This window comes from Oenanthe melanoleuca, chromosome Z, assembly GCF_029582105.1.
Source record: "Oenanthe melanoleuca isolate GR-GAL-2019-014 chromosome Z, OMel1.0, whole genome shotgun sequence".
Taxonomy (NCBI): domain Eukaryota; kingdom Metazoa; phylum Chordata; class Aves; order Passeriformes; family Muscicapidae; genus Oenanthe; species Oenanthe melanoleuca.
Window position 1 is genome coordinate 74278878 of NC_079362.1, and position 16385 is coordinate 74295262.

Genomic DNA, 16385 nt, shown 5'->3' on the forward strand with positions numbered 1-16385 from the left:
GGTGCTTTTAGATGGCAAACAACCCTGCCCCAAGGTCAAAGGGAGGCTATTCTGAGTGCTCAGATCATGGCCAAGTCACAGAAATCCAAAGTGTTAGTGTGGGGATGCTTGACTTTCAGCCCAGCCTCCAAATCTCACTTTCCTCCCAGTGGGCCGGGCAGAGTCAATACAAAGCTTTAATACACTTACTGATGCAGGCTCTTTTGTTCCAAATATTATCTCAATCAAGTGGAATTTAGTTCACTTATCTCCTCTGGTAGATATTGAATCCCCAGCTGACTCCACTGTTCAGCTATCCAGCACGAAGGCTTCAGAAGCTGGTGAAAGTTCCAGCAATCTAAACAGGGCTGATTTGCTATGAACTGCAAATCCATTACTGCTTTTCTCAGGCAAATACAAGCTCAATAAAGGAAATTACAGACAGTACTTTCTTTGTTGAAAATAAGCATTCAGAAATGGTCGTTTCAAGCTCAGGATACAGGCAGCATAAAATCAGTATCAAGTTACAGTGCATCGCTGCTGGAAACACTCCCCTTTCCTTGCCTTGCAGAGGGAGATGATAAATGTGAAATGGGCTAATATAAATCCATCCATTCAATGATGAAAGTAGAGAAACACTTGCTTCAAAATTACTCCTAAAATTACTGCAAAACTGTAAACACTGACAAGTGCAGACTGGGACACTTTAGCCAAGAGCATGGAAACTTCCCTTAGCTGCCCAAGAAAGGAATATTTCCAGGACAGAAGAGTGTTTTGGCTGATAAAGTCAGGTTTTTCTGACTCCAACAACATGGTATTGCTCAGCATCAATTATGGCAGTGACTGCAGGTCCTGTCAGGTCACGTTTTCACAAGGTGAATATGGAGAACAGAGCTAGTGCCTAAAGTCTGTCTAGCAAGACTGGCCCTTGGTAGAAAAAAAAAAAAATAAGGTTGTGCCTCAAGAATGATTAAGCAGGTGAAATAAGACAGAAAAGATGGTGAGGAGTTTGGGGAAGGAAGAGGGAAAGCAAAAACCACATATTCCAGAAGGGACGTGTCAGCAGAGGATGGACCAGGCCCTTTTAAGTGATGCAGAGCAATAAAACAAGAGGAACAGGGAGAAACTGATGCTCAGGAAATTCCATCTGAACATGAGGAAGAACTTCTTCCCTGTGCAGTGACCAAGGGCTGAAACAGAGACCAGAGGGGCTGTGGAGCCTCCCACAGTGGGAATATTCCAGTCCCATCTGGACAAAATCCTGCGCCCTGTGCTCTGGCACAGCCCTGCTGGGACAAGGAGATGGAAACAGAGGATCCACTGTGGTCCCTTCCAGCCTGAGCCATTCTGGGATTCTGTGGTTCATCCTGAATATAACCCCAAATCAACACCAACTGCTTTGAAGCTGTGGCTCTCAGAGCTTCTTCAGGTGCATCTGTTCAGCAGGATGCATTTACCTCAGCAGCACTAATGGCTGTTTGCACTTGGCTGCACTTCCAGCTGGGAATTCACTGATTATTCTCAATATTCACTTTCATGTTAATTCATGCAAAGCACCAATCACTCTGCCTTCTCCTGGAGCACTTCAGAGTGTGTTTGTCTTGGAGCACCTGAGGAGTACCTTGACATTTATGCAAAACACTTGGAAGTTTCTGAGGGTCTGTGCTGATTGTTACAGATTATGTTTGACAAAACAATGCTCTGTGCATGTGAACACATCAGTTACACACTTATGATGGTTACAGTTTAATCAGGTCCATCCTTTACCCACCACAAAGAGTAGCCTTTTAAATCAGAGCCTGTTTGTTTTTAGCGAGCCACAATTTGTGCAATAATCTCTTGCCATACACAAAATGAGTCAAATTCTCCTCTCATTCACTCTGAAGCAAATCCTGACTAACTCCATTGATTTGAGCACAATGGCTTTGGATTTGTACCTCAGAACTGTGAGCAGATTTGGGCCCCACACTCCATGAGAGATTGCCTGCTCTTTATATGCTTCATGGAAAGAAGCTTTTGAGTCTGGCATGGATGCCAAATTAATTATTCAAAGCAAAAGAGAGGGAATTTTTTTTCCACAAATATTTGGACTGGTTGCACACTGTTACACATTTTGCTGTTCATAGTTTATACAAGGAATTGCAAATTAATAGCATCTTGCATTTTGAGACTTGTCAAGGACATGAATTAGGGAGGTTTTCTTCTAAGCAAACTTAGTGCTGGTACAGACAAGCGTCATTATCTTGAGCTCTGAAATACTATTTATCCCTTAAAATATAAATCCAAAGCTGAACACTGTCCTGCCTGTTCCCACAGGCAGAGTAGTCGTGTTTTACTTCATCAGCTATTGTAAAAATCAACATTTCATTCTCATGCACTGTAGGAAGCCAAACTCGATTCATCTGGTGCTCTAGCTACCACTTAAAGAGTATTTTTGTCTGAGCACTCCCAGGAAAAAAGCACCTTAGCTCTTTGCTGGAACAGTAAAGTAGAATTAGTTTAGCAATCAACATGTTTTTTATTCAAGCTTAAATCGTGTTGGAGGAAAACACTGTGCCTCAGAGGAGAGAGACACTCACAACAGAAACCTGTTCCATTTCTTTCATCATCTCTTGGAGGCAAAAAGGACTTGCCAGGACATGGGGTGTCTCTGAGTCACCACTATTGACAAGAACATTAGAAATTTCTGTCCAATGGGAGGTGTGTAGCACAGCCTGGGTAAATATGAAATCGATTTTATCTGCAGCACTGAACAAAGTCTGCAGTAGAGCATTGTCTGCAGGATGCAGCTGGAAGTCATCCCCTGTTGTCTGTCATGCCTGTGGTTAAGGGATGGAGCACCCCTCCTATCAGGGAAGGCTGAAGGCATTGGGATAGCTCAGCCTGGAGAAGGGTCTGGGCTCACCTTCCAGTAGCCTTCAAGCACCTGAAGGGAGCTGAGGAAAAACCTGGGGAGAGACACTGGACAAGAGCCTGGATGAACAGACACAGGGAATGGCTGTGCTATGGCCCAGGGGCAGGCTTAGATGGGATACTGGGGAGAAATTCTCCCCTGGGAGGGTGGGCAGCCCTGGCACAGGGTGCCCAGAGCAGCTGTGGCTGCCCCTGGATCCCTGGCAGTGCCCAAGGCCAGGCTGGATGGGAATTGGAGCAGCCTGGGACAGTGGAAGGTGTCCCTGCTCATGGCAGTGGGTGGCACTGGATGATCTTCAAGATCCCTTCTGACCTAAATCATTCTGTGGCTTATTTTCTATGTCACCAGACTCTAACAAGATCCCCACTCCCTTCCAGTCACCTAGGCAGAGAAAAACCAGGATCAAGGAGAGACACTCTCCTCGTGCCAGCCCTGACCCCAACACCCAGGCAGGAGCAAGAGCAATTTCACCAGGGATTCTTTCACTGCCCACTCCAGCTCCCTGGCCTGGAGGCACTGCAGGTGTTGGGTGTTGGTTGTTCTCTGGCACGAGCAAGGCAGGAGGCTTCTCACAGCCCCTTTCATTCTGCAGAACAGCTGAGCTGTTTTCACAGAGAAAACACACACCCACACCAGCGTGTTTCAGAATGCCTGGCCTGAGGCACTGAGGCCAACAAGAACGTGCTCAGGAGGGAACAGCTGGCAAAGCCACTGAGCCAACAGCTGGCAAAGCCAGCAGCAGGTGAGGGCTGGGTGCACTGGAGCAGGGACAGCCACCCCACAGCAGGCACAAGCTGCAAGCCCAGGACACCCTGGGCATCTCTTGGTGTTGCCTTTAGGAGCTGGAACAGAGATCACACAGAGTTAGGGGAAATAAATGGGTATTTATTGAAAGGCCTTCAAAGGCCACACCCTGGCAGCAGCAGCGCCACAGCGTGGCCCCTGCCCTGCCCGAGTGGCTCCAAGGTGGATGCAAAAGAGAGCTTGGTGACATGATTTTACATTTTTATAAACTTCAGTCCATTTACATACAGGAGTCAGCCATCCTATTAATAGTCTCCAATTGTAGGGTGTCCTCCTCCTCTTCTCCTGGATGGCCCGCCCTCCTCTTTTCACATTGTTTTTACTTAGGGCCTAAAGTTTGAAGAAACTGTCCTTGAATCAATAGCTCGAATCGGACTATTTTGTCTTCACCACCCTAAGCCCAACGGAAAGCATACCCAAGGAGAACAGAAAACTCCAAACTTAAGGCATCAGGGGGAACCAGCACATTTTGCTCCTGGGAGCTGATTTCTAGCTGTGTTTCAGGCTTGGCCTAAGCAGAGAAGGATGCCTGGCTGAAGCTTGTAATAAATATAAGTTATGTGTGTTACCTGTATTTACAGGAGCGTTGTTTGATGTTATGTGTTAGGTTGGAGTTAGTGTTGTTATGGGTTTGGAGCAAATTTGTCCAGTGGAAGGTGTCCCTGCTCATGGCAGGGCGTTGGAATTTTGTGACCTCTAAGGTCCCTTCCAACTAAAACCACTCTAGGATTCTGTGATTCTAGGAATAAATAACAACTCCCCAGTTTAAGTAGTCATGGCACAGAGTTTCCACTATTCAAATAGCACCTTAAAAAGAATTTTAAAAAATAAGTAAATTGCTACAGCCTTCCCACCTCCTACCTCTGCCTTATTTACAAATATGCCCTAATTAACACTTACATTCACAGAGAAAGTCTGGCTGACATACTACCACAACACAGATGTCTATAAAATGCAGAACTCCAAACTAATGCTGAAAAATACAACAGGTCTGAACATCAGGTGACAAAGTGCCAGAAAATACCTAGTTTCCAACAACCACATTCAATTACAGCAAAAATTTCCTCAGTGAAATGTGTCCAGTACATGTCAATCCATCAACAAAAGCCACAATTATTATTTTCAGTCTTTATTCAAGTGTTGCCATTCAGGTATTTGTGTCATTGTGTTGCAAGGAAGAGAAACCCCCCTGACAATGCCTGGAGAAATAGCTGCACCCACTAGGCACTGACAAAAAATAAAATATTTCTTGGAGCAGCAACAGCCAGCCAGGAGGAGGCCTTAACCAGACAAAAACATGTTGTGACTCTGGAAGCTACATCCTGATTGGAACTTTGACAGCTGAAACAAACCCTCAGTAAGACACCACATCCCAGCAGTGATCAGAGGCTCTTGACACCAAACCTCCCATGAGTTTCTGCTTTCCTGGGGCTCAGATGGATAAGCCACCTCACCTGAGGACGTAGGATTATCCTGTGCTGGAATGAAACACTGGTTTGGCCTGACCCCCTCTCTGTGATTGGCCACTTGAAGCTCAGTATTATTTTTGCACAGATTTTCCATCCTGATGGATGAAATTTCACTGTTTTAATGGAATGGTATTCAGATATTAGTCCAAATTCCCAGGGAAAGGATGATAAGCAGCTTCACAGAGGGCCTAGGAGATGTATATTTAACAAAGTAAAAATGGGAACAAAACTAATGATCCTTAAAATATCAATGCAGTCCTGAAACTGGGAATTTGATGTACCAGTTGAGGAACTGCTGTACCTGTGAGCAAAAGCATCTCCTCAGTTCTCTTTCTGCAACCAGAGAATGAAAAAATTACCCAGTGAAAGCTTGGTTATTTTAAAGACATAGGAATCTCTATCCTAAAGGGAAGAAAGAGAAAAAGGGAAAAGGGATAACCCCCAGATATTCTCGAATTTTTCCAATGTGATCAAATTCTAGTCCTGCATTGTCTAAAGGTCACCTTCCTCAGAGAGGGCTCCTTGGATGCTACAGATAGTTGAATCCAGACTGATCCCTGGGCTGGGGGAGCACATCCAGGACTGAGCACACAGATCTGCATTTAACATCTATTCTCAGTGCAAACAGTTCAGTTCCTCTCCAGGAACACTCAGGTGTTTTCTATTCAAGTCCAAGCCCAAACACTCAATCTAAAAGGCACCCACAGCAATTAAGGGTATAAAACTGAGCTCTGTAAAACTGAACCCGCCCCTCCATTCAGATGTGATTGTTTTGGGTGTGAGCAGAGCAGCAGTGCTGGGGTTTCACATCAGCTGCGCCGTGCCTTTGGCAGCCTGGCACCCACAGCTGCTCCTGGATGCTGTTTTTGGGGCTGCCAGCTGGACTGAGCCATCCCACATGGATCATGTGTGCCTAACAAGAATGAATCCTGCATATGTTCAGGGTCCTGCCCTGGCAGAGGGAGAGGTGGGGGAGCACAGGTGCTCGCTCCCCCCAGCTCTGTGCCTGCACTTGGCCAAGCACACACCTGTGCAGGAAAGGTGACATCTGCAAACCTCCAGACAAGCAAGAACTTGCTCCAAAAAGGTTTGTTTGCATTCATCTGCCTTATGACACTGATTTTCCACACCAGTCTTTAGTGACATCCCTGCTCCAAGTCTCATCATGGGCTATGAAGAGCTACTGTGATTCCTTGCAAAGCCCCTCTCGCAGCATTTTAATCATTATTTCCAGTTTCTAAGCCCCTGTTTCAGCATGACACTTCCAGTTCTCCAGTGGGAATAAGTGTGTAGCAGAGGTGTCCAGTAGATGGGCACAAAGATTTTTAGCACCTGCATAAAAGGTATTATCAAGTGCTCCTGAAATTATCAACACTTCAGTACCACAACTAATTTAGTATTGGCTTGTTCTGTCACACGACAGTGAACTTCTGTGATAGTTCATAGAATCCTAGAATGGCCTGGGTTGGAAAGGACCTTAAGGACAGCTTAGTACCACCCCTGCCATGGGCAGGGACACCTTCCACTGCCCCAGGTTGCTCCAAGCCCCATCCAAGCTGCCCTTGAACACTTTCGGGATGGGAGATCTTCACCCCCTTCATAGAGAAGGATTTCTTCCTAACATCTGACTCTAAACCTGCCCTATCTCAGTATGAAGTCATTCCCCATGGTCCTGTCACTCCAGGCTCCTGTAAATAGTCCCTTTCCAACTCTTTTGTGGGTCCCCTTCAGGTACTGGAGAGCTCAATTAATAACAGTTCCAAACCCTTCTCTATTCCAGGCATGTAGACACACCTAACAAACGTTTAAAACTACCTGAACTTTTCAAAATGCCTATTTTCTGTGGTCATTTGCAGCTGTGAGAGATGCTGGGAGGTGAGCAGATGAGATCCATAACTCTAGGGAGAGTTCAGAACCACCTTCTCCCAGTAGCACAGTTTGCATTTCCCACCAGATCATGACACATAAAATTGCCACTGGCACAAAGCTCTCCTCAGAATGTTTTATGCCTAAAACCCAAGCTCATTTTAGTTCCAAGGTGTAAAAATAATATCTGTCTTCCAAAGAGGAGTCCTTGTTCATCCTGACTCAGAATATTAATCAAAGCCTCAGCTGGGGAAGATCAGTGAGCACAGGGTGCACACAAGGTGATTCTGCAACTGATGATTGTCTGTAAAAGCATCACTGCAGTTCTGTACAGAGCACAGGGAAGAGCTGGCCACTACACAGCTCTTGTTCTCCTCCACTCCTGGTAAAATTCATTAAACAGAACTTAGCAATAAGCTCAGCATGTCCTAAAAAGCTTTTCCTGTGTCACCCTTTGCAGCAGCTGCTGAAGGAGCACGATCATGACTATGGTGGGATAAATAAACCACAATAAACACACTGGCACACACCAAAGGAAGTGATGAGCAGCTTGTATATCTATTCTCAAGTCAACAGGGCCTGCTTCCCCCTTCCATCACCATTTGAGGCAATATGTTAACAAAAACATTTTTTTTTTTTTGTAGCTTTCTTCGTGTTTTGATTGTTACATTGCTGAAGTCCAGCTTGACCCATTGTGCAAGAATCACAACTCCTGAGTTTAGAAAAGCTCTCTGAGATCACCAACCAGCCATTCCCTGACACTGCCAAGCCCACCAGCAACCAATGTCCCCAGTGGCCTGCCCACATGTTTTTTGAACATTTCTGGGGATGGTGATTCCACCACTTACAGACAATATGTGTAATAATGTCCATGATATCCATATCTGAGACTTGGTAGGAAAAAAGAGGACTGAAAAGAAAAACAGAGGATTTTACCATCATGAGGGCTTCCAAAAAATGGATTGTAATCCTCTGCAGTGAGGTGAGCCACATCAAAGAGGGAAGCTTGAAGTTCTCCTGAGTCATCAGCATTTTGCTGTGACACAGGACAGGAAGGAGCTACTGATTCAACTCATTCTTCAGTGGAAAGACACATTTAATGACAAAAAAGCAACTTTGGAAAGAGAAATATTTTCTTCCTTCCTACCAACACAAAGATGTCCATGATTTTAGCAGGATTCACTCAGAAAACAGAGAGAGACATTCAATCTCTTCCTTCAAAATTCTGTGACCACAAACTTGAGTTGCAGGATAAATAATCATGCCAGTCTCACTCTTGCCTATCACAGACAAGACCTGAGATATCAAGAGGAAGGTATGGGGAAAAAAAAGAGATAAATTCCTCCAAAGAGTTTGTCTCTGAGAGACACCTGGACCTCAGGCATCTGTCACCTGTAGAAGCTTTGATGAGGGTTTGGGCAGCCTGGGAGCTGTGTGGACACTCTTTGGACACCTACTGCGCTTTAAAGCCATTGATTCCACTGATTAGATGTTTGTTAAACAACGAGCCATTTGTATTGGCAGGTCAAGAGCATAGAAGGGTTTGGGTTGGAAGGGACTTTAAAGGTCACCCAGTTCCACGCCCCAGCCATGGGCAGGGACACCTTCCACTATCCCAGGCTGCCCCAAGCCCCATCCAACCCAGCCTTTAACATTTCTAGGGATGGTTCAGCCATAGCTTTTCTGAAAAATCTGCATCAGGGCCTCATCACAGTCACAGGGAGTAACTTCTCCCTTACGTTCAATCAAACCTACCCTCTAAGTTTAAAGCTGTTTCCTCTCACCGTGTGACTACAGCCCTTGGTAAAAACCCTCTCTACATCTTTCTTTCAAGTCCCCTGAAGACTTTGGAAAGCCACAATAAAGTCTCTCTACAGCTTTCCTTACTCTACTGTAGAAATAAATTTGCAAACACTTATTAATAATTAACCAATCTCATTAACACCATGATCACAGGAACGGACAACAGCTGCAATTTAGTTAAAAATGCCTGCTACCTCTGCTTTAATTTTCTCAGATACACTATCACCCAGTCACTTGATATCTTTTGTTTTCCTGTCCCCAGGAGCTGGATTTGCCTTGTTCTTCAGTCATCGATTGAACTTGATGGGGGGATCCCTTCTCCTGTTTGCTAATACAATAAGATAAAGAGGACATCAGATGACACAGGCAGCATTGACTCCCTGCTTATAAAACATTTATAACATCTCTCTTTTCTGTTTTTTACAGCAAAAGGAATCACAGCTTGTGGACTGAAATATATCTCTACTGAGCATTCACCAGCACCAAAGGCAGCTGACATCCCCAGAGCTCCTGGGAGGCTTTTGCAGGGATCACACAACAACTGACCAGCAACACTCATTTCACTCAATGGTCCTTTGGGAGAAAAGCAGCAGCAGCCTCCAAAGAAGTCACAAAAAAAAAAAAAAAAAAAAATCTGTCTCTTTGATTCAAAATAGTAGGAATAAAAGTATGATGCATAGTAAAGGGAATAGCTGAAATCCTGCCCAGTCTGGCCTTGAACAGTTCCAGGAATGGGGCAGCCACAGCTTCTCTGGGCACCCTGTGCCAAAGCCTCACCACCCTCAGAGACAATTTCTTCCCATATCTAATATCAGAAGATCATGGAGAAATTATTACAAACATTTGCTGTAGCTTCTGTCTTCGAAAAATGAAAATTATTATTGCTCGACTATATAAAAAAGGTGCAGTATGAGGTGGGACAGCCTCCCTACCCCTTAGGGGCCATCACAAATGAAACAGGTTTTATTTACAGGGTATCTGGGAGGGACTCACTTCCCTGCACCAGAGGAATGGAACCATTTTTCTTCTCCCAGCCATTTGTCACCATCAGGTGCAGTTAAGCTGGAGCCACACCACGAGTGTGGAATTCTTTACTGCCCCTCAGGCACGCTCAGCCCTCCCAGCTGCCACACACAGCACGTGCTGGGTGCTGGGGAAACAGCAGGGATGGGAGGAGGAGTGTGCTGTCCCAGGCATGCCCAGATGCAGTTGCTGGTTGCTGGTACCACCCCTCAGCACCCATGACCTCTTGGCTGCCCACCTCCCTGGTAAGGAGAAAACCTCACTGTTCTTGGGGGCATCCTCCTACCTGCCAAGGATATCAAATTTTTTCATCATTTTTTTTTAAATTTTAATCATAGAGCTACATCATGGTCTTGTCATGAAGCTGAGTGAATAATCTGAAATCTAAAGTCACAGAATCACAGAATCTTTTAGGTTGGAAAAGCCCTCCAAGACCATTGAGTTCAGCCATCCCCTAGCACTGTCAGACCACTGCTGACCCATGTCCCCAGGTGACATATCCATATGGCTTTTAAACCCTTCCAGGGATTGGAGACTGCACCACTGCCCTTGTTAGTTTGTGCCAGGGCTTCATAATCCTTTCCATGATTAAATTTTTTTTCTAGTGTCCAATCCAAACCTCCTCTGGTGCAACTTGGGGCACAGCTCACCATGCATTGAACCAAAGTCTGCTTGTGGCACAAGTGGACTATTTATTGTAACAATAAAAGTATTAAGGTTTAGAGGCTAATATTGATATTTCCCCAGCCTATTTGGTTACTTCAAAACAGCCAGAGGTCTGGTGTGCTGGACCTCCTGATTCCACATCAATCCCAAGTGTTCCACCCATCTGGTTGCTGAAATCCCCAGCACATTTCTGCTTCTGCTTAATCAGGACCATGCACCTCTGCCACAGATCCTGCTTACACAGGGGGAGCCTGCTGACTGCAGCTTCTGCACAGCCCCACAATGCAAATATTAATTAGGAGAATGTAATTACAGCAGCACCACACACACAGCGAAAGTGACTTCGTAAACAGACAAGCTCACACAGGCACAACCTGTCAGTGGCACCTCTCACAGCTAAAATACTCATTTAGCTAAAATATGACCCACACAGGAACAACTAGTGAACCCCAGGAAGGACCCAACAAGGGCCAACAGTGCCTGCTCAAGAGGGGAAAGGGGAAAGATGGAGCTGACCTTTTTTTTTGTTGTATTCATCTTCCGTGGCATTGGAGGAGTCTGAGTGATAGTCCCGAAGCTCCTGTTCATACATCTCCAAAAAGTTATCATCTATCTTTCCTTTCTTGGACTTGTCACCCTTCTTTTTCTTCTTGTCTTTGCTTTTTTTTGCCTTTTTTCTTCTTTTTCTTTCTGCGCTCGTAGTCATCTTCATCCTCACTGCTATATTCTCTTCTCTTGGCTTTTTTCTTTTTCTTTTTCTTCACTTCCCCATCAATCTCTGTGTCCTCAGACTTTGATTTCTTCTTACTTTTTTTCTCCTGGCTTTCATCTTCCCCATCTTCCTCAGCTACCTCTTCCACTACCTCCTCTTCCTCCTCCTCCTCCTCTTCCTCCTCTTCTGTTTTTTTCTTTTCAGTCTTTTCTTTCATGTCATTGTTTTGCTCCCCTGCCCTTTTAACAGCGTTCTGGCATTGCCTTAATCTTCTGCCATCTTTCCAGCTGCCAAAGCCCTTTAGTCTTACTCTCCCTGCCTGGGTCTGGGCTGCCCTTTTTCCACAGAGTCCTTCCTCCCCACTGGCTCAGTAGTAATGTCCCAGAGTCCCTTCCTAACCCCACTCTCTGCCTCTTTCACCTCCTTGACTGAGGCACCTCCCTGTCTCTTCTGCCTCTCCTTGTCTTTGGGGTTTCTCTCCTTTTCCTTACTATTATTTATTCATTGGTGTGTGCTGAGAACTTTCTCCTCTTTTTTCAGAGCTGCCTCAGCCTGTACTCAGGGTCAGTTGACAATCTGGGTCTAGGGTATCAGGACGTACCAATCAAGGGTGTAGCTCCCCAGAAAATTGGTCAGATGAGGGCACGTGGTCAAGTCTCTTCTTATCCTTCATATGTCAGCCCAGGGCAGGGGAAAACAAAGACATTTCCCCTCCTCATGGCATGTAGCAGCTTCAGAAACCTCATGAAAAATTACTTAGTGCTGCCCAGTCATGTGGTTACAAGACAGATGGGCAGGTGAAAAAGGAGACCCACCAAGCAACCATATCTCACTGGTCTGCATTTCCTCTCCATTATTCATGGTGTCAGGATCACCTTACTGATAACAGTGGTCTCAGCTTCACAAGGATTATTTTTTTTCTTTTGGTCAGCCAGGCCAGTGACCAGAAAAGAGAAACAGCCCCAGGACCTCTGCCTGGAGTGTCATGGCAGAAAAAATCCACTCCTGCAACCCATTCCTCCAGCCCATTACTGTGCTGTACCTACCACCAGAACCTCCAAATACTGATAATAAATAAATACAACAGTCAGGAGAAGCCACTGAGTGTGCTGGATACAAGGTGCCCTGATAACAACCTGTGTTGGCCAGCCAAATAGAAGCAAAACTTAGATTAATAACTGAGCACAAGCACAAATATGTCCATCTGACTGCTTCCAGGGGCAAATATTGAGGAGAGATAGGAGAAGGACCAGAAAAATAAATGATGTAACAGCACAGTTGGAAGGACACTGCAGCATAAACTGTGCCCAGCACCCCACTTGTGCCCTGGGTTCCATCAGCCTCTCATGGAAGATAAGGGAAGGACAAACACCATGAGATTGGATCAATCTCAGCTGCAGTCAGGAGCTGATGCTGTAAAGTCTGACAGAATGAGAACAGAAAAGAAGAAAAATAATGTCTTCTATTTTCTTCAAAGGTGCTGTTATGGGCTTTATCGCAGAAAATTAAGGTTTTTTTTTTATTAAACTGTGGTTTTAAAAAAAAAACAAAACTGAATTTCTCCAGTGGGGATGAAATGTACATAAAGCAAGCAGGGAAGTCAGCCTAGCTTTAAATCCCAGTAAGGGAAGAGCTGGATTTATGGCAGGGTTGTAGGATGATGATGCAGAACCTCCTGCACCACCCACTCTGTCTGTGGGATAACTCAGCCCACAGCTTCCTCAAGTGATAAATTAAAGTGATTTGCTTGATGGTGTGCTGCCCAGGTTAATGATATAGTACCAGTAATTCAGAGGTTTCATCCATGATGGGTCTTTCATGTACATGATTTAAAACTCTAAAACTTTCATGTACATATGGTGACACTGGGAGTTCCATGACCCAGCCTGAAGGAGAGGATGGCAGGACGGCTGGGTTACCAGGAGCACAAGGAGCAGGTGTCCTGATGGCAGGATGTGCAGCCCACACACAGGATGCCCTGGGAAGATGTGGGTACAGAGCACCAGGCCCAGAGGCTGCAGGTTGGTGTGGGTCTGTCCCTCCTTCCTGAGCAGTCATTTGGCACCAGTCTCCAACAATTTACTGTGGATAATATTTTAGAAAGCATTGCATTTTTAATGGTCTCTGTTTGCTGAATGAAATTCTTCCTGTTAAGCATCATAAAGTGGATTATTCAGGGAGAGCTTCCAAGTAGGTTAAAGCACAGGTTCAGGATTAAACATGAGAATAGCTTTTCCAGGCTCTTAAAATCATAAAGAAAATAAAATAATCAGTGCTCCAACAGCTCCAACTTGCCAAACTCCCAGGATGTCAGCACCACAGGAGCTGCATCGTGCCTGAAATACCCTGATTATTTTCAGGTCCTTATTTTCTGGAAAGCAGCAGAAAGGCAGATAGTGCATCTCTGCATGTCAGTTCTGAGAGCAGGCATGGAACAGTTGTCTCAGCAGCACCAAGGGCACACTCCAAAGGCACGTGGATGGTGCCAGCCCAAGGATCCCAGGGATGCTGCAGGGATATTTGATGATGCAGCACATTTTCCCAGGCAGATGCTTTGCAGCTCAGTGTATTCCTGACTCTTACCTTTCCCCTCTCTGGGACAGCCATCAGCACAAAGCAGACACTGCAGGCATAAATATTTCAGCTTAAATTTGCATGATGGATTTAGGTTTTTGGATGTGGAAAAGCCAGCCCTCTCCAGCAAGAAGAAGAAGGAAAAAAAAAACCAACCCCACAGCACAGAATAAAAGCATGCCTTCAGAAAAGCAGAAGCCATGGAATCCCTGAGAAAAGTGAGGCTCATATCTTTGTTGTGCTCTCAGTAGGTAAACACTTCATCACATGGAGTCCCTGAGAGCTGCTCCAGCCCCATGCAGCAAAATGCTAACAGCAGAGTGTTACAGAATGGTTTGGAAGGGACATTTAAAGCTCATCTTAGTCCACCCTGCCATTTGCAGGGACACTTTCCACTACCCCAAGTTGCTCCAAGCCCTGTCCAACCTGGCCACAGCTGCTCTGGGAAACCTCTGCCAGTGTTAAACCAACCTCTCTGAGAAAGAAAAGTTACCTGCCTTTGACAGCAGAACTGTTGGAGTAGGAGAAGTGCTATTTCCTCTCCTGCACTGGGAGATTCAGATTTAGGATGCTTCATGGCACCTCTGGAGCAGCCTCAGGCTGGTGCAGCCCCAGCGAGGGACAAAACCCAGCTACTTTGCAGAAATATTGCAATTAATGCCTCATGTGTCATGAAGAATGATCTGAGGCACTCAAAGCACCCTGGAGCACCAGGACAGCTGTCCCAGGGAGAACCATCCCTCTGAGATAACTCCAGCCTTGCACTTCATTTTGTCCTGGTGCAGTAGAGCAGGACTTCAGGTGGAAGCCAGAGACAAATCTCCTCCATCAACCAGGCTGAAGTGATGGGGGAGAAGAGACATTTACCACATCTTGATCCAACTTTGCTCCACGCTCTTCCTTTGTCTGTCACTTCATTTTAATTAAAAAGAAATGTGCCGAGAACGCTCCATCTCGCTTTTGTACTTTTTGTGAATAACAGCTGGGAGAAGAACAATGGGATTTATTGGTGCATAAAGAACTACCAGAAAAGCAACCGAGCTGTCGGTGAGAACCATTAGTTACAACTGTCAACAGTATTTATAGGGGTTTGTGCTTTAACTCCACATTCAGCAAGGGATGCTCCCAAATCCTCCCTCCCAAAAAGACTCAGGCCAGAACCCAGCAGAGCATCGTGTTCCAGGGAGACTTCTCAAATTATAACAGATTTGGTAGAGCACAAAAGGTCAGAATTTATATTTTTGAGGTCCTGACTCACATCTAAACTTCTTTTTCCTAAGGTGTGGAAACCTGTCCATTGCTAAACCTGGAATTACCATTATTATGTAATTATATCATTAATAACAAAAATTACTACCTAAATATTAGGCAATGTATCAACACACCTTTTCTTTAGTTCATTCTCTTCTCTGTTATTCCTGTTTTGCACTGATTACCATAACATCCAGATGCCTGTACCCATCTGCCATGCAACACAGCTGACACCTCCCAAAGAAATCTTAAAGTCTCCCAATGCAATGCAGAGAAGCCTCCTGTTTCAGAAGTTATTTTTCAATACATTCTGCTCTGCACTTATGGTTGGGGAAGGTTGTTTTCTCATTTTTCTTGCACAGTCTGGAGCAAAATTAAAAATAAAAATAAAAATAAATAAATAAAATATAATGTTGGTGTATGCGTGCATGGTCTGTTTATTAAGTGCTCTCTTGGTGACCAACACAGCCCATGGAGATGAAGCAAAGAAAGTGGCTGCAAGGGGGAGACAGCAAGACTTAGGTCAGCTACAGGCAAAGAACTTTCCCAGATGTTTTCTGAATCAGCTGTTTTAATTTGCTTCCCCTGTGGGTCCAGCAGAAGGTTCAGGTTGAGGTAGAATGTGAAAAAAAAAAAAAAAAAAAAAGGAACATTGAACTCCAGTTACGAGAGCTTTGGGTGAGTTTGAAGCACTCAGTGCTCTGCCCAGGGCACCTGAAACACCAGGCACACAGCCTCAGATTTCTTGTTTTGTTTCACCCTTGTGCATATTCTTGGCAGTACAGCAGGCTCTACCCCCATCTCTGGATAGTTTCTTGGAAGTACTCCCTGCAGCCCAGCATATCACATACTTATTATATATATACTCACAGAGACCACCTCGTTTGGAAAATGAATTTATTTACCACCATAAAAAAAAATACCAAAGGATTCCTTTAGTTGAAACATTTCGTTTCTCTGCCACACACACGAGTGATGTATGAGATTACCCCAGGCTGGGCAGAGATGCTGTGGGAGCTGCTGGCCAGTGTTGCAGCACAGTCATGGCAGGCTTAATCAAACCTCCACTGCCTACCCTCAGCTTGGCTTTTTCTTACACCCCACCTGGCTACTCACTACCTTTTCTTAATATTTTTTTTATATTTTATTTTTTACTCAAATAACAAGCCCCACATGAGAATCCCGTCTGCGGGATGCAGGAGCACAGAGGCAGTTTGGGGATGCTGGGGGTACCAGAGAGCATTTCAAGCAGGCTGTAAATGTTTTATTTAGTATGTCCGCGGGTTTTGGCGCTTCCAAGCACATGGGCATATCGGCCTCTGCT